At 41.6% G+C, this 15245-nt stretch overlaps 1 protein-coding gene across 1 annotated transcript in view; it reads right to left on the reverse strand.

The window, feature by feature from the left end:
* The window catches only part of LOC105464557 (pleckstrin homology and RhoGEF domain containing G4B), a 90772-nt gene that overhangs the window by 55290 nt on the left and 20237 nt on the right, over positions 1 to 15245 (reverse strand). The gene's annotated exons all lie outside the window — the stretch shown is intronic.

The following is a 15245-nucleotide window of genomic DNA, read 5'->3' on the forward strand; positions in this document are numbered from 1 at the left end:
ATCCCCTGTGACTTGCACGTATACTCCCAGATGGCCTGAAGTAACTGAAGAATCACAAAAGAAGTGCAAATGCCCTGTCTCGCCTTAACCGATGACATTCCACCACAAACGAAGTGAAAACAGCCGGTCCTTGCCTTAAGTGATGACATTACCTAGTGCAAGTCCTTTTCTGGGCTCATCCGGGCTCAAAACGCTCCCCCACTGAGCACCTTGTAACCCCCACTCCTGCCCGCCAGAGAACAACCCCCCTTTGACTGTAATTTTCCTTTACCTACCCAAATCCTATAAAACGGCCCCACCCTTATCTCCCTTCCCTGACTCTTTCTTTTCGGACTCAGCCTGCCTGCACCCAGGTGATTAAAAAGCTTCATTGCTCACGCGAAGCCTGTTTGCTGGTCTCTTCACACAGATGTGCATGACAGAATGACAAGGCCTGTCTGAACCCCTTCCTTCATGGCCTGAACTCGTTCTTCCAGTTTCTTTGGGATCCCCTTGGCCAAAGGAGTGGGGGGTCTGTTCAGTTGGTCTGGGGACTTAGAATTTCATTTCTGGTTTACACCCTTTATGGTTCATCCTGTTACTAGATAACAGCTCTCCGCATGAAGCTCTCCTGATTAAATTTCTGTGTGGTGTTTGTCTCCTGATAGGACCCTGACGAGAACAGGAGGCCCCAAGCATTATCTGCTGAATTGAAGAGCTCTACCATCTTTCTTGTGTTAACCACACCTATACTGTTTTGTCTTACAGTATCTTGAAAATGCAGCAAGAATTTAAAAACTTTAAGGAAGAGGCCGGGCGCGGTGGCTCACGCCTGTAATCCCAGCACTTTGGGAGGCCGAGGCGGGCGGATCACAAGGTCAGGAGATCGAGACCACGGTGAAACCCCGTCTCTACTAAAAATACAAAAAATTAGCCGGGCGCGGTTGTGGGCGCCTGTAGTCCCAGCTACTCGGGAGGCTGAGGCAGGAGAATGGCGTGAACCTGGGAGGCGGAGCTTGCAGTGAGCCGAGATCGCGCCACTGCACTCCAGCCTGGGCGACAGAGCGAGACTCCGTCTCAAAAAAAAAAAAAAAAAAAAAAAAACTTTAAGGAAGAAATATGAATGTAGAACCTGTCTAGATTTTTTTTTTTTTTTCCAAAATATCCCAGTTGCGAGGAGGATTCTTGGAAGACGGTGGAGGAGGAGACACCTGAAGTCTGTCTCCCCATCTGGACGACACCTGCACTGGCAGAATCTGTCTGCCGTCACTGTTCTGGAACTCTGGCGTCTACTAGAAGTGGTTGATGGTGGTCCTTTCCAGCTCTTGGACCTGCAGGCAGCCCCACCTCTAGCCCCACAGGCAGCTGTACATTTGTTCCTGGAGCAGCCTGCAAGAACCAAAGTGTCCACAAAACCCCAAGAAACAAAAAAGACAAACCCCTGTCATCCAAATACAGTGGATCAGTGCTGAGGACTAAGCTCTGATTTTTTTTTTTTTTTTTTTTACCTTGCCTAAATGCCTATCTGAGGGGTCTGGGAAGCTCATGCCCTACAAACCATAAATTCTCATCATGGGCCTTTTATCTAAGCCTACAGATCACGACTTACTTTCCATCTGACTCTGGCATAACATCATGTGACAAAGAAAGAAGTCAAAATATTTTACCGCAAAATACGTTTCTTTGCCATATTTTGAAATGGGCCTGCAAAGCTGTCCTTTGTGGGGGAAAAATTGTATCTGTGAAGACCCTCTATTAACATAGCTAGATCCTTTTCTTCCAGGCCTCCCAATCCTGACGAGATTAACTAAAATCTAGTACCTTTTAAAGGTCTGAATGGAAACATCTGTCATCTATTGTCCCTAAGGGCAGCCACTATAAGATTCAAAAGAACCTTTGTCTCCACAATCTTTTATCTTTAGCTGAACAGCTCCGTTCTGTTGATCCCAGGTCTTTAGAAGAACTCAACCCATTGTCAGCCAGAAAAAGTTTAAATTCACCAAACCCCTTAGTTGTCCTGGCTTTCTGGACCAAACCAATGTATTTCTTAAATGTATTTGATTGATGTCTCAATATCCCTAAAATGTATAAAACCAAGCTGCACCAGCCGCCTTGGGCCCATGTTCTCAGGACCTCCTGAGGGCTGTATCAGGGGCCATGGTCTCTCGTGTTTGGCTCAGAATAAATCTCTTCAAACATTTTACAGAGTTTGACTCTTTTCCTTAACAGTGCTCTGATCACCGTGGCTGGTGACCACAGAGATGCAGACAAAGAGGTGCAAGACCAGTGCTGTTGTACCTTTCCCACCGCTCGGCCGCCACCCACCACTGCCACCCAGTGCTGCTGCACCTTTCCCACCGCTCGGCCGCCACCCACCACTGCCACTGAAGTGACTTCCGGGGGTTAAAGAGGTGGTGCCCTTTTGCCCCTCGTTTCATTTTTTTCTCTTTTCCCCTTTTGTGAGCCAGACATTAAAGACTAGGACATTTAAAAAAAATGCATATACAAGGAAAATTAGAAAATGACCATGTATGCTCAAAGAAAGGACCAGGCTCAGAAGGAACTGAAATGACCTTAAGGTTACACCTCGGGCTGGGCCTTGGCACAGATGCAGCCTATAATAATAATAATATTAATACCCAACAATAAGCAGAAACAATGATCTAGGAATTAAGAGGAAATTAGGCAGATAGTGAGGGAAAGAAAATCTAGTAATGTTTCCTTTCAATGAAAAGCAGCTCCCAAATCATTTTCTTTTCTAACAAATAGCAGCTTTTAAAATCAAGCTGCAGACATAGACAAGTGAGCTGGAAGCTCACACAGGTGAATGTTGGCAATTGTGCCAATAGGAAAAGGCTACCTGGGACCAGACATGTTCAAAATGGCAGCTCCATCTTCCCTTCTTTTGCCAGCCACGAGTACAGTAAGGAGCAGGCAAGATTGCGCTGGCCAAGCGGAAAGGCCATTTGCATAATAAGATTAGGGTGGGGTGGGCAGCCTCCCCAGCCCACACACTATGTAAATGTCACACCTGGTCCAACCAATCGGTGGGCCCCATGTAAATGGGACACCACCTCCTCAAGCCTGCCGGTAAAATCTGGGGCTCTCTGCAGCTGGCCAGATTTCCCTTGTGGGTACTCCTCTCTGTCTTGACAGTAAGAGCTGTTCTCCTTTCTCCTTCTTTTTTCCATTAAACCTCCACTCCTAGACTCACTCCTCACGTGTGTCCATGTCGTTAATCCTGCTGTGAGATGACGAACCCCGGGTATTTTCCATTAAACCTCCACTCCTAGACTCACTCCTCATGTGTGTCCGTGTCGTTAATCCTGCTGTGAGATGACGAACCCCGGGTATTCACCCAGACAGCAATGCTGCTTCAACAACATAAAAAGCAAACCCCAAGGGAGGAGGAAAATCTAACAAGCAAAGTGGTGGCATAGTTAGGTTCAAACGTCCAATTTTCAACAAAACGTCACGAGGCCTTCAAAGAAACAGGAAAGTATGTTCCATTCAATGGAAAAAATAATCAAAAACTGTCCCTAGAAAAGCCCTGATAGCAGACCTAACAGCAAAAGACTGTAAAAGAACAGTCTTAAAGATGCTCAAAGAACTAAAGATGTGGAAAAAATAAGTGATGTATGAAAAAATGAAAATATCAACAAAGATATTAAAAATCCTAAAAAGAATCCAAACAAATTCTGGAGCTGAAAAGTATAATAACTGAAATGAAAAATTCACTAAAGGGATTCAAAGGCAGATTTGAGCAGGCAGAAAAAAAAAAAGTGAACAAAGCCTGAAAGACCTGTGCAACACCATCAAGCAGCCAGCACACATAAAGTGGGAGTTCCAGAAGGAGAGTAAAATGGCATAGAACATTTGAAGAAATAATGTGTGAAAACTTCCCAAATTTGAGGAAAGACATGAATACAAACATGCAAGAAGCCTGATAAGCTCCAAGTAAAGGAATTCAAAGAGACCCACAGCAAAACACATTATAATCCAGCTTTTGAAGGACAAAGACAGAATCCTGAAAGCAGCAAGAGAGAAGTGACTCATCCCATACAAGAATCCTTAATAAGATTGTTGGCATATTTTGCATCAGAATCTTTCAGTCCAGAAGGCAGTGGGTCAAAATGTTCAAAATGATAAAAGAAAAAAATCCTGTTGACAAGGACTCTTATATCTAGCAAAACTATGTTTCAAAAGTTAGGGTGAAATTAAGACATTCCCAGATAAACAAAAGCTGGGGAGTTTGTTACCACTAGACCCACCCTACAGGATACAAGGGAGTCCAGCAGGGTGAACTCAAAGAATACTAGACAGTAACTTGAAGGACTATGAAGAAATAAAGATCTCAATACAGGTAATTATATGCAAATTATGAAAGCTAGTATTACTGTAACAATGGCTTATAACTGCCATTTTGTTTTCTACATGACTTAAGACACTAATATATTTATAAGAATTATTGCTTTATGTTTAATACTTTATACTACTAGTAATAACTAGTAATACTTTATACTAATAATGTATAAAGATGTAATTTTCTGACATCAGCAACCAAAAGGGGTGACACAGAGCTGTAAAGGAACAGAATTATTTTATGTTATTAATGTCAAGCTAGTATAAATTCAAATTAGTGTTACAACTTTAGGATAATAAATGTAATCCCCATGGTAATCAAAAGGAAAATAGCTATAGAATGTACACAAAAGGAAGCGAGGAAAGAATTTAAGCCTTTTACTACAAAAAATCAGCTAAACACTGAAGAAGACAGTAATGCAGGAAATGGACAAAAAAGCTATACAGCACATAGAAAACAAATGGCCAAATGACAGGAGCCCCTGTTTATCAGAAACTACTTTAAATATAAACGTGTTATCTAATCAAGAGACAGAGACTGGTAAAACTGAATTTTTTTTTTTTTTAAGTCTCTGTCACCCAGGCTGGAGTAGAGTGGCATGATCTCAGCTCGCTGCAACCTCTGCCTCCTGGGTTCAAGTGATTCTCGTGCCTCAGCCTCCCGAGTAGCTGGGATTACAGTCGCATATCACCATATTCAGCTAAATTTTTGTATTTTTAGTAGAGACGGGGTTTCACCATGTTGGCCAGGCTGGACTCAAACTCCTGACCTCAGGTGATCCACTCACCTTGGCCTCCCAAAGTGCTGGGATTACAGGTGTGAGCCACCACATCCAGTCTGCAAAATGGATTTTTGAAAAAATCCCACATGATCCAACTATACGGTGTCCACAAAAGACTCACTTGAGATTCAAAGACATTAAACAGATCCAAACTAAAAAGATGGAAAAATACATCCATGCAAATAGTAACCAAGAGACGGGAGGAATGACTACACTAATATCACATAAAATAGACATTAAATCATAAAATGTTACAAGATACCATGAAGAACCTTATATATTAATAAAAGGTTAAATACAGCAAGAAGATATAACAATTATAGACATTTACACACCTAATGACAGATCATCAAAATGTATGCAGCAAAAATTAACAGAATTGAAGAGAGATACAGGCAGCGCTACAATAATTGTTGGAGACTTCAGTACCTCACTGTTTCACTGTCAATGGACAGAAGAACCAGACAGAAGAGAGATTTTTAAAAATGGAGGACTTTACCAACACCATAAACCAACTCAATCTAACAGACATGCAGAACATCTACCCAGCAGCGTCATTATTCTGCCTTCATGTTTGAAAGGTATTTTTGCTGGACATACACATGCTTCTCAAGTGCACATGAGAGACAACTTCCAGGGTAGAACATATATTAGGCCACAAATTCAGTCTCGATAAACTTAAAAAGACAGACATCATACAAATTATCTTCACCAATCATAAAGAGATGAAGTTAGAAGTCAATACTAGAAATAAGACTGAAAAATTCACAAAATTGTGGAAATTAATCAACAATGGATCAAAAAAGAAATCACAAAAAAAAATGAAAAGATGTTTAGAATGAAATGAAAACAAAAATATAATATATCACAATTTATGGGAGGCAGCACAAGCAGTGTTGAGGGAAATTTATAGCTATAAATGCTTATATTTTTAAAAAGTAAAGATCTCAAATCAACAACCTAACTTCACAGCTTAAGGAACTAGAAAAAGAAGAAAAAAAACTAAACCCAAAGCTAGCAGATGAAAGGGAACAATATAGAACAGAGATAAGTGAAACAGAGAATAGAAAAACGAGATACAAAATGGATGAAACCAACAATTGGTTCTTTGGAAAGATAAAAAAAAGTTGACAAACCTTTAGCTAGGTGGACTAAAAAAAGATTTATGTTACTAAAATCAGATTAAAGAGGGGATATTACTTACTATTGATTCTACAGAAATAAAAAGGATTATGAAAAATTATTAACTGTACATTAATAAATTGGATAATCTAGATTAATTGCTAGAGACACAAAGCCTACCAAGACTAAATCAGGAAGAAATTTAAAATGTGCATATACCTACGCCTGCTAAGTAGATTGAATCAGTAATTTAAAAATCTCTTAAAGCCTGGAACTGATGGCTTCATTGGTGAATTTTACCAAACATTTAAAGAACAGCACCACTCCTTTTCTAATTTTTCCAAAAAATTAAAGAGGAGGGAAACTCATTCGAAGAAGCATTACCAAGATGTCAGACAAAAGAAAAATATAGGCCAATATCCCTTATGGATATTGTAATCTTTTCTACCCATGGATTATTCAGAAATACATAATTTCCAAGTATTTTGTGAGTTTCTAGTTATCTCTTTTATGTTATTAAGCTTTGGTTTAATAACACTGTGGTCAGAAAAAAAAACTCTGTATGAGCTCTGTCCTTAGAAAATTATTGATACTTTGAAAAAAATTATCTACAGTATGTAGTTTATTTTGTGTGAGCTTGAAAAGAATGCATATTCTGCATTTGTTGTGTACATTGTTCTATAAACGTCAAATACGTCAAGTTTATTACTAATGTTCAGATTTTTTATATTCTTAGATTTTTTTCCAATTGTTCTACCAATTGCTGAGAGGAGAGTATAAAAAATCTGCATTACTGCTAGCAATTATTTGGCTTTATGTATTTTGAAGCTCTATTATTAGGCACTCTGTTGATAAATTGAGCCTTTCACTGCTACAAATTGTCCCTATTTGTCTCTGGTAGTACTCACGGTCTTGAAATCTTACTTATCTGATATTAATACTACCACATACTTTCTTATGCTTAGTGGCATTTTTCCCATTCTTTTAGATTCCATCTTTGTGTGTCTTTATATTTAAAGGGCATTTTGGCTGGGTGCGGTGGCTCGTGTCTGTAATCCCAGCACTTTGGGAGGCTGAGGCGGGCAGATCATCTGAGGTCAGGAGTTCGAGATCAGCCTGGCCAACATGGTGAAACCCCATCTCTACTAAAAATACAAAAAATTAGCTGGGCGTGGTGGCACGCACCTGTAATCCCAGCTACTCGGGAGGCTGAGGCAGGAGAATCGCTTGAACCCAGGAGGTGGAGGTTGCAGTGAGCTGAGATTGCACCACCGCACTCCAGCCCAGGCGACAGTGCAAGACTCCATCTAAAAATAAATAAATAAATAAATAATAAAAAATAAAGGGCATTTTACACAACAAACGTTTAGTTGCTCTTGCCTTTTTTTGAGTCTGTCCATTCCTGCCTTTTACATGGAGTGTGTTTGGTTTACATTTAAAATAATTATTGATATGGTTGAATCAAATCTATCATCTTGTTATATAATTTCTATTTGTCTAATCTATTCTTTGTTCTTCCTTTCATCCTCTCTTTCTATTTTTTGGGTTTCTTTTTATCTCTTGAATATTGAGTTGTATCTCTGTGTTATTTTTTTTTTTTTTTTTTTTTTTTGAGATGGAGTCTCGCTCTGTCACCCAGGCTGGAGTGCAGTGGCCGGATCTCAGCTCACTGCAAGCTCCGCCTCCCGGGTTTACGCCATTCTCCTGCCTCAGCCTCCCAAGTAGCTGGGACTACAGGCGCCCGCCACCTCGCCCGGCTAAGTTTTTGTATTTTTAGTAGAGACGGGGTTTCACTGTGTTAGCCAGGATGGTCTCGATCTCCTGACCTCGTGATCCGCCCGTCTCGGCCTCCCAAAGTGCTGGGATTACAGGCTTGAGCCACCGCGCCCGGCCATCTCTGTGTTATTTTTGCTCTCAAGATTACAATGTGCATCTTTAACTCACTACAGCCTCACTTCAATTAATATTTTAAAATTCAAAACAATGTAATAACCTTTCAGTGGCCTAATTTCATTTACTTCCCGCAACACTTTGTGCTTTTGTTGTCATATATTTTACTTCTACATTGATTAAAAACCCCATGATACACTGATTTAAGTAGTTAATAATCTTTTAAAGACATTCATATTTACTCACGTATTTAGCCTTTCTTGTACCCTTCACCTATCTAGTGTCATTTCCCTTCAACCTAAAGACCACCCTTTAGCATTTCTTGTATTGCACCTCTGCTGGTCTATTCCTTTGTTAACCCAAAAGTGTCATTACTTTGCCTTCATGTTTGAAAGATATTTTTGCTGGATGTAGAAATTTATTTTTGCTGGATATAGAATTTTTTTCTTTCAACATTTAAAAGACATATATAAAAGACAACATAAAAAGACATTTGCCATTGTCTTCGGAAGCCCAGTGCTTCCGAGGAAGTCATCGATCATTCTCACTGTTCCCTGCGGCATGCAGTTTGCCTCTTTCCTCTGTCCGCTGATGACGAGCTTCCTGGATCCAGGTGTTTCTGGTTTTAAACAAATTTGAAAAAAATTCCAACAATACTTCTTCATTTGTCCTGCCCTCTTCTCACTTTCCTCCCCTTCTGTAAATGTAATTATACACATTTTGACTGCTTGATAATCACACTAGTGACTCAGGTTTTGCTCGTTTTTTCCTCATTCTCCTTTCTCTCTGTGCTTCCATTTGAATGACTTTCTTTGACAGGTCTTCAAATTCATGTATCCTTTCTTTGTTGTGCCCAATCTGCATTAATCCCATTCATTAAGCATTTTAATTACAGATCTTGTATTTTTTAGTTTGGAGATTTCCATTTTCTTCTTCTTCTTCTTTTTTTTTTTTTTTGAGATGGAGTCTCACCGTGACCCAGGCTGGAGTGTAGTGGCGTAATCTTGGCTCACTGCAAGCTCCGCATCCCGGGTCCATACCATTCTCCGGCCTCAGCCTCCCGAGTAGCTGGGACTACAGATGCCCACCACCACAACGGGCTAATTTTTTTGTATATTTAGTTGAGATGGGGTTTCACCGTGTTAGTTACGATGGTCTCAATTTCCTGACCTTGTGATCCGCCTGCCTCAGCCTCCCAAAGTGCTGGCATAACAGGCGTGAGCCACCACGCCCAGCCCATTTTCTTCTTTCAAAATACTTTCCAAATCTGAAACTCTCCACCTCTTCATCTACTTCATCTGCCATATTTACTTATAGTTATTTAATATATTTATTATAATTTTTTTTTTTTTTGAGACGGAGTCTCGTCTGTCACCCAGGCTGGAGTGCAGTGGCGCAATCTCCGCTCACTGCAAGCTCCGCCTCCCGGGTTCACGCCATTCTCCTGCCTCAGCCTCCTGAGTAGCTGGGACTAAAGGCCCCTGCCACCACGCCCGGCTAATTTTTTGTATTTTTAGTAGAGACGAAGTTTCATCATGTTAGCCAGGATGGTCTCGATCTCCTGACCTCATAATCCACCTGCCTCGGCCTCCCAAAGTGCTGGGATTACAGGCTTGAGCCACTGCGCCCGGCCAATTTATTATAATTTTTAAGAAGTCTCGGTCTGATAATTCCAACCCCTGGGTGGTCTGTTTCTATTGAGAATTTTGCTGTTGTTTATGAATTGATAAAATCTGGCACCTCTGCAAATCACACAATTCTTAAATTTTATCTCAGAGATTTTGTCTAATGCAGGCATGTTTCTTTTCAAGAGGAAATGCTCTTTCTTCTGTTAGGCAGCTAGGTGAGGGGCTTATCAGTGTAATGCATTCGGAAACAGAGCCAAACTGGGGCAGGGTTGTGGCTTTAATTCCTCTATGAAAGCCCTGGAATTAAAGCTACAGGAGTGCAACGAGATCTCTCTCCACTTTTCAGCCCAGCCTCAGACGTCACTGGCCACCAGGACCTTCTTATCAGATTTTATTTGGGTGGAGTTTGGTTTTAAGGTTGATGAATTTCAGCCTATCTCTGGTTTCAAATCCTCTGATGGTGAGTCCATCTCTCTCTCCAGGGGGAGCCTGGAATAAGAACTGAGACATGTTGAAACCATGGGATTGAAATTTTAAGACTGTTAGACGACGAGATTTTGAGACCAGGAGACTGTACGAGTTGGAGATTACAACTCTTTGGTACTGTATGACTATATTTATTTTTTGAGGCAGGGTCTTGCTATGTTGCCCAGGCCCAGTGCAGTGGTACAATCAGAGCTCATTGCAGCCTTGATCTCCCAGGCTCAAGTAATCCTCTTACCTGGGCCTCCCACGTAGCTGGGACCACAGGCATGCACTACCCACCATGACTGGTTAAGTTTAAAAAAAATTCTGGCAGAGATGTGCTCTCACTATCTTGCCCAGGATGCTACTGAACTCCTGGGCTCAAGCAACCCTCCCCCTCAGCCTTGCGAAGTGCTGGGATTACAGGCATGATAATGCCAGTGCACCTGGCCCATGTGACTATAAGACTCTGAGATTTCTTTTTGCTTTCTAGTCCCCCCCTTCAATTTCCGCTTCCTCAGCAAAATTCCCTCTAAGAGAATTACTTGGCAGAGAAGATTATCCTGCATTCAAGGCTCCTCCAGATGCTAATCTGTCAGCTCAGAGGTTTCCTAAATCTTGCTGATTTCTCCTTGTCTCAGCAAAGAAGGTCATCCTCTGGTAGGCTTGCTCCCCTCTCCACCCTCCTCCAGCCTCAGTGACTGGCCACAGGCACGAAAGTGGCTTCTGTTATTTACTCGTTTAGGAAGGCACTGTCTCTCTACAGTGTGGTCCTTTCAGGTGCTTTCCACATCCATGCCTCATGGGTGGCTCTGAAGGAAGATGCAATGGTGTGGGCTTCTCTAGGTTTCTCATTGTTTGGTGGTAAAGGTCTTCATGCTCCTCCACATTGTAACCGGACACATCTGTTCTTTGGCTCTAAATATTCCGACAATTTCCTTGGGGGTTTTGTCATCCTTTATTTAGCAGTACATTAACCCATTTGTGCCGGAGGTTGCAAATTTGTGTGTGTGTGAAAAATCAGACCTTGGCAATGACCTTCAGCAGTAGGATATAAATAACTCCCACAAGCTTAGTGTTCCAATAATGGAACATTAGCCATAAATGGGTTAAAACACTTTCCAAATGTAAGGGTTTCTTGTTTTTGTTGATTTCTAGTTTTATTGCACTGTGGCCTTTAGATACAAATTATTTGGTATTTGTTGACACTTTATGGACAATGGTCGATCCTGGTAAGCTACATGTACACTTAAGAAGAAGGTAGGCTGGGCATGGTGGTGCACACCTGTAATCCCAGTGCTTTGGGAGGCTGAGGCAGGAGGATCGCTTGAGCCCAGGAGTTCGAGACCAGCCTGGGAAACATAGTGAAACCCAGTCTCTACAAAATATTTTTAAAATAAAAGAATTAGCCAGGTGTGGTGGTGCACACCTGTAGTCCCAGCTAGTCCGGAAGCTGAGGTGGGAGGATCGCTTGAGTCCAGGAGGTCAAGGCTGCAGTGAGCCATGATTGTACCACTGGACTCAAGCCTGGGTGATAGACTGAGACCCTGACTCAAAAAACAAACAAACAAACAAACAAACAAAAAACGGAGGAGGAGGAGAAGAAGAAGAATGTGGGCTCTCCAATATTCTCTAATCATGTATCCTTGGGATAAATGTTTTTAAATGGGCAAGAATTTTATCAGATTTTGGTTAACTTTGGAAAGTGTTCCATGTGTACTTGGGAAGGATATGGATCCTAAAGTTGCGGGGCTCAGCACTCTACGTATGCCCCTTAGTGGAAGAGAGTTAGTGTGTTTAACATATATTCCAAGTAGTGCGTGGTCTGCTTGCCCCGTCTGCTTTGGAGAGAGGTGAAATCTCCTACGGTAATTCTGTATTTCTCCTTGCAATTCTGTCCATTTATATTTCACACATTTTCAGACTATGTTGTTCGGGGCTCACAGCTGAGATCTTCCTGGCTTTTTGTAACTAGTATTATTATTGAAAGATCTTCTTTAGACCCAGCGATGCACTTCGCCTTTTATGATATTCGTTTGTTATGAACATTGCTACCCCAGTAATCCTCTGAATTTTGCTGCTCTATTATTTCTTGGACCTGTGTCAGAGACATTGTGCTTTTCACTGTTCATGGCTTTATTCTGTTTACTCCCTCCCCCTTTTCCAATTTCTATTTGATTGATTTCATTTTTTTATTCTAATTCCCAGCTCACTTCTGTCTCTCTTTTATGGAAACATCCTATTTCTATATTTTTCTGATTACTTTTCCCTAAACTATTTTTTTTTCTTTTTGAGACAGAGTCTCACTCTGTTGCCCAGGCTGGAGTGCAGTGGCACAATCTCGGCTCTCTGCAACCTCTGTCTGTTGGGTTCAAGCGATTCTCCTGCCTCAGCCTCCTGAGCAGCTGGGATTACAGGCGCCCACCACCATGCCCAGCTAACTTTTGTGTTTTTAGTAGAGATGGGGTTTCGCCATGTTGGCCAGGCTGGTCTTGAACTCCTGACCTCAGATGATCCACCTGCCTTGGCCTCCCAAAGTGCTGGGATTACAGGCATGAGCCGCCATGCCCAGCCCTTTTCTCTAAACTTCTCCAGACACATTTTTGTCCCAAACTGTGATGAAACAAAGTGGCAAATAACTTGATAAGTGATTAAGCATGTCATTTATTGACTGAGGGTTGGGAGACAGGCAACAGTAATCACTGAAGTCTTAGCTTCACATGACCATTTATGTCAATATTAATATTATTAATAATGATTTCCCAACCACATATTTTGACAATAGTGGATAAATGAATAAAAACAGAATTGAATTTATATTAACTAAAATATGTTTGTATTCACATATTCACAGTAGTCAAGGTAAATGCATTTTTCTCCTGTTATAGAAATGAACAAACTTAATTTTTATCATTCCAAAGCAAAAAGTAATATAAATGTCAAGCAGACTGTCTCTAAGTTTTGTGTCGTGCTTATTAAATACTAATACATACGCATCCGTATTAAAGTACCATAATTCACTTGACTTTTCCAGAAGACAAGCGATTTGGTAGGTGGGGAGAAGGATGGTTTTGATTAAAACGAGAGCAAAAAGCAACTTCCCGGAAAGCAGGTGAAACAGGCATGCCTTTGAAAGCAGCCAGGCATTTTCAGACCCAAGGAAAGCAGCGAGGCTCCCTGTGCTGTCATCCAGCCTCCCGGCAGGCACCTCTGTTTCTTCCCCACATCAGTCGACATCCTTGAAATGTGCAAAAGATACGTCCTCACAAAGGAAAACGTCTTCTGAACAGACCACCTCACACAAGGAAGCAAATCTAGGTTGTGCCTGGCCCCTCCCCTAGCCCTGTCATTCTAACCAAAAGACATTCAAGGAGTCTAATAAACCAAGTGGCCCAGTGGTAGCTTCAAAACAATGCCCTAATTCACTTTTGGTGGAGTGCTAAGTGGTGCTGGTTAACAAAGGCCGTGCTTTTTAGAACCTAGTCAGGTGCCTTCCAGCAGCTCGCTGCAACACCCACAGCCTGGCGATCACTACAGTTTTATCCTGGCCTCGAGGATAAATATCTTTATTTATTCTTGTATGCTGATGCTTATGGACCATTCTGAACATCCCGGGCCCCTGAGAATCGTGCTCAGTCTACTCGGCCTTGCTCTATAGACAGAACAAGAAAGCCTGGATGACAGCACGTCTGTTCACAGCACGTCTGTTCACAGCATGGTTTACTCGATATTTTAAGCCCACTGTTGAGACCCACTACTCAGAAAAAAAGATTCCTTTCAAAATATTACTGCTCACCAACAATACCTGTGGTCACCCAAGAGCTCTGACGAAGTGTACAAGCAGATAAATGTTGTTTCCATGTGTGGTAACACAACGTCCATTCTGCCGCCTAAGGCTCAAGAGTAATTTTGACTTTCAAGTCTTATTATTTAAGAAATACATTTTGTAAGACTATAGCTGCCATAGAGAGTGATTCCGCTGATGGATCTGGGCAGAGCACACTGTACACCTCTGGAAAGGATTCACCATTCTGGATGCTACTATGAACATTTAAGATTCATGAGAGGAGGCCAAAATATCAACATGAAGGGGAGTTTAGAAGAGGTTGATTCCAACCCTCATGGATGACATTGAGGGGTTCAAGCCTCCCATAGAGGAAGGAACTGCAGATGTGGGGAAAACAGAAAGAGAAATCGGATTAGAAGTGGAGCCTGAAGATGTAACTGAACTGCTGCAATCTCAGGATAAAACTTGAACGCATGAGGAATTGCTTCTTATGAATGAGCAAAGAACATGGTTGATTAAGATGGAATCTGTTCGGAGGCCAGGGCGGGTGGATCACCTGAGGTCAGGAGTTTAACACCAGCTTGGCCAACATAGCGAAACTCGTCTCTACTAAAAACACAAAAATTATCTGGGCGTGGTGGCGGGCGCCTGTAATCCCAGCTGCTCAGGAGGCTGAGGCAGGAGAATCGCTTGAACCCAGGAGGTGGAGGTTGCAGTGAGCTGAGACTGCACCACTGTACTCCAGCCTGGGTGACAGAGCAAGACTCCATCTCAAAAAAAAAAAAAAAAAAAAAAAAAAAAAAAAGATGATACTGTGAACACCGCTGAAGTGACAACAAAGAATTTAGAGTATTCCATAAACTTAGTTGATAAACAGAAGGGTGTGAGAGGATCAACTCCAATTCTGAAAGAAGTTCTATGGTGGGTAAAAATGCTGTCAAACAGTATTTCCTGCTGGAGCAATTGTTCGTAAAAGGAAGAGTCAACGTGGAAAACTTCACTGTGGTCTCATTTTAAGAAGCTGCCACGGCCGTGATCGGCCAGCAGCCATCAACATTGGCATTTTTTAATCACTATTTTAAAATTAAGTTATGTATGCTGTTTTTAGACCTAATGCTATTGCACACTTAGACTACAGTGTAAACATAACTTGTATACACGCTGGGAAACCAAAACCTTTGTGTGTCTGGCGTTAGCATGGTATCTCCTTACTTTGCTGGTCTGGAACTG

This window comes from Macaca nemestrina, chromosome 6 (genome assembly GCF_043159975.1).
Source record: "Macaca nemestrina isolate mMacNem1 chromosome 6, mMacNem.hap1, whole genome shotgun sequence".
Lineage (NCBI taxonomy): Eukaryota > Metazoa > Chordata > Mammalia > Primates > Cercopithecidae > Macaca > Macaca nemestrina.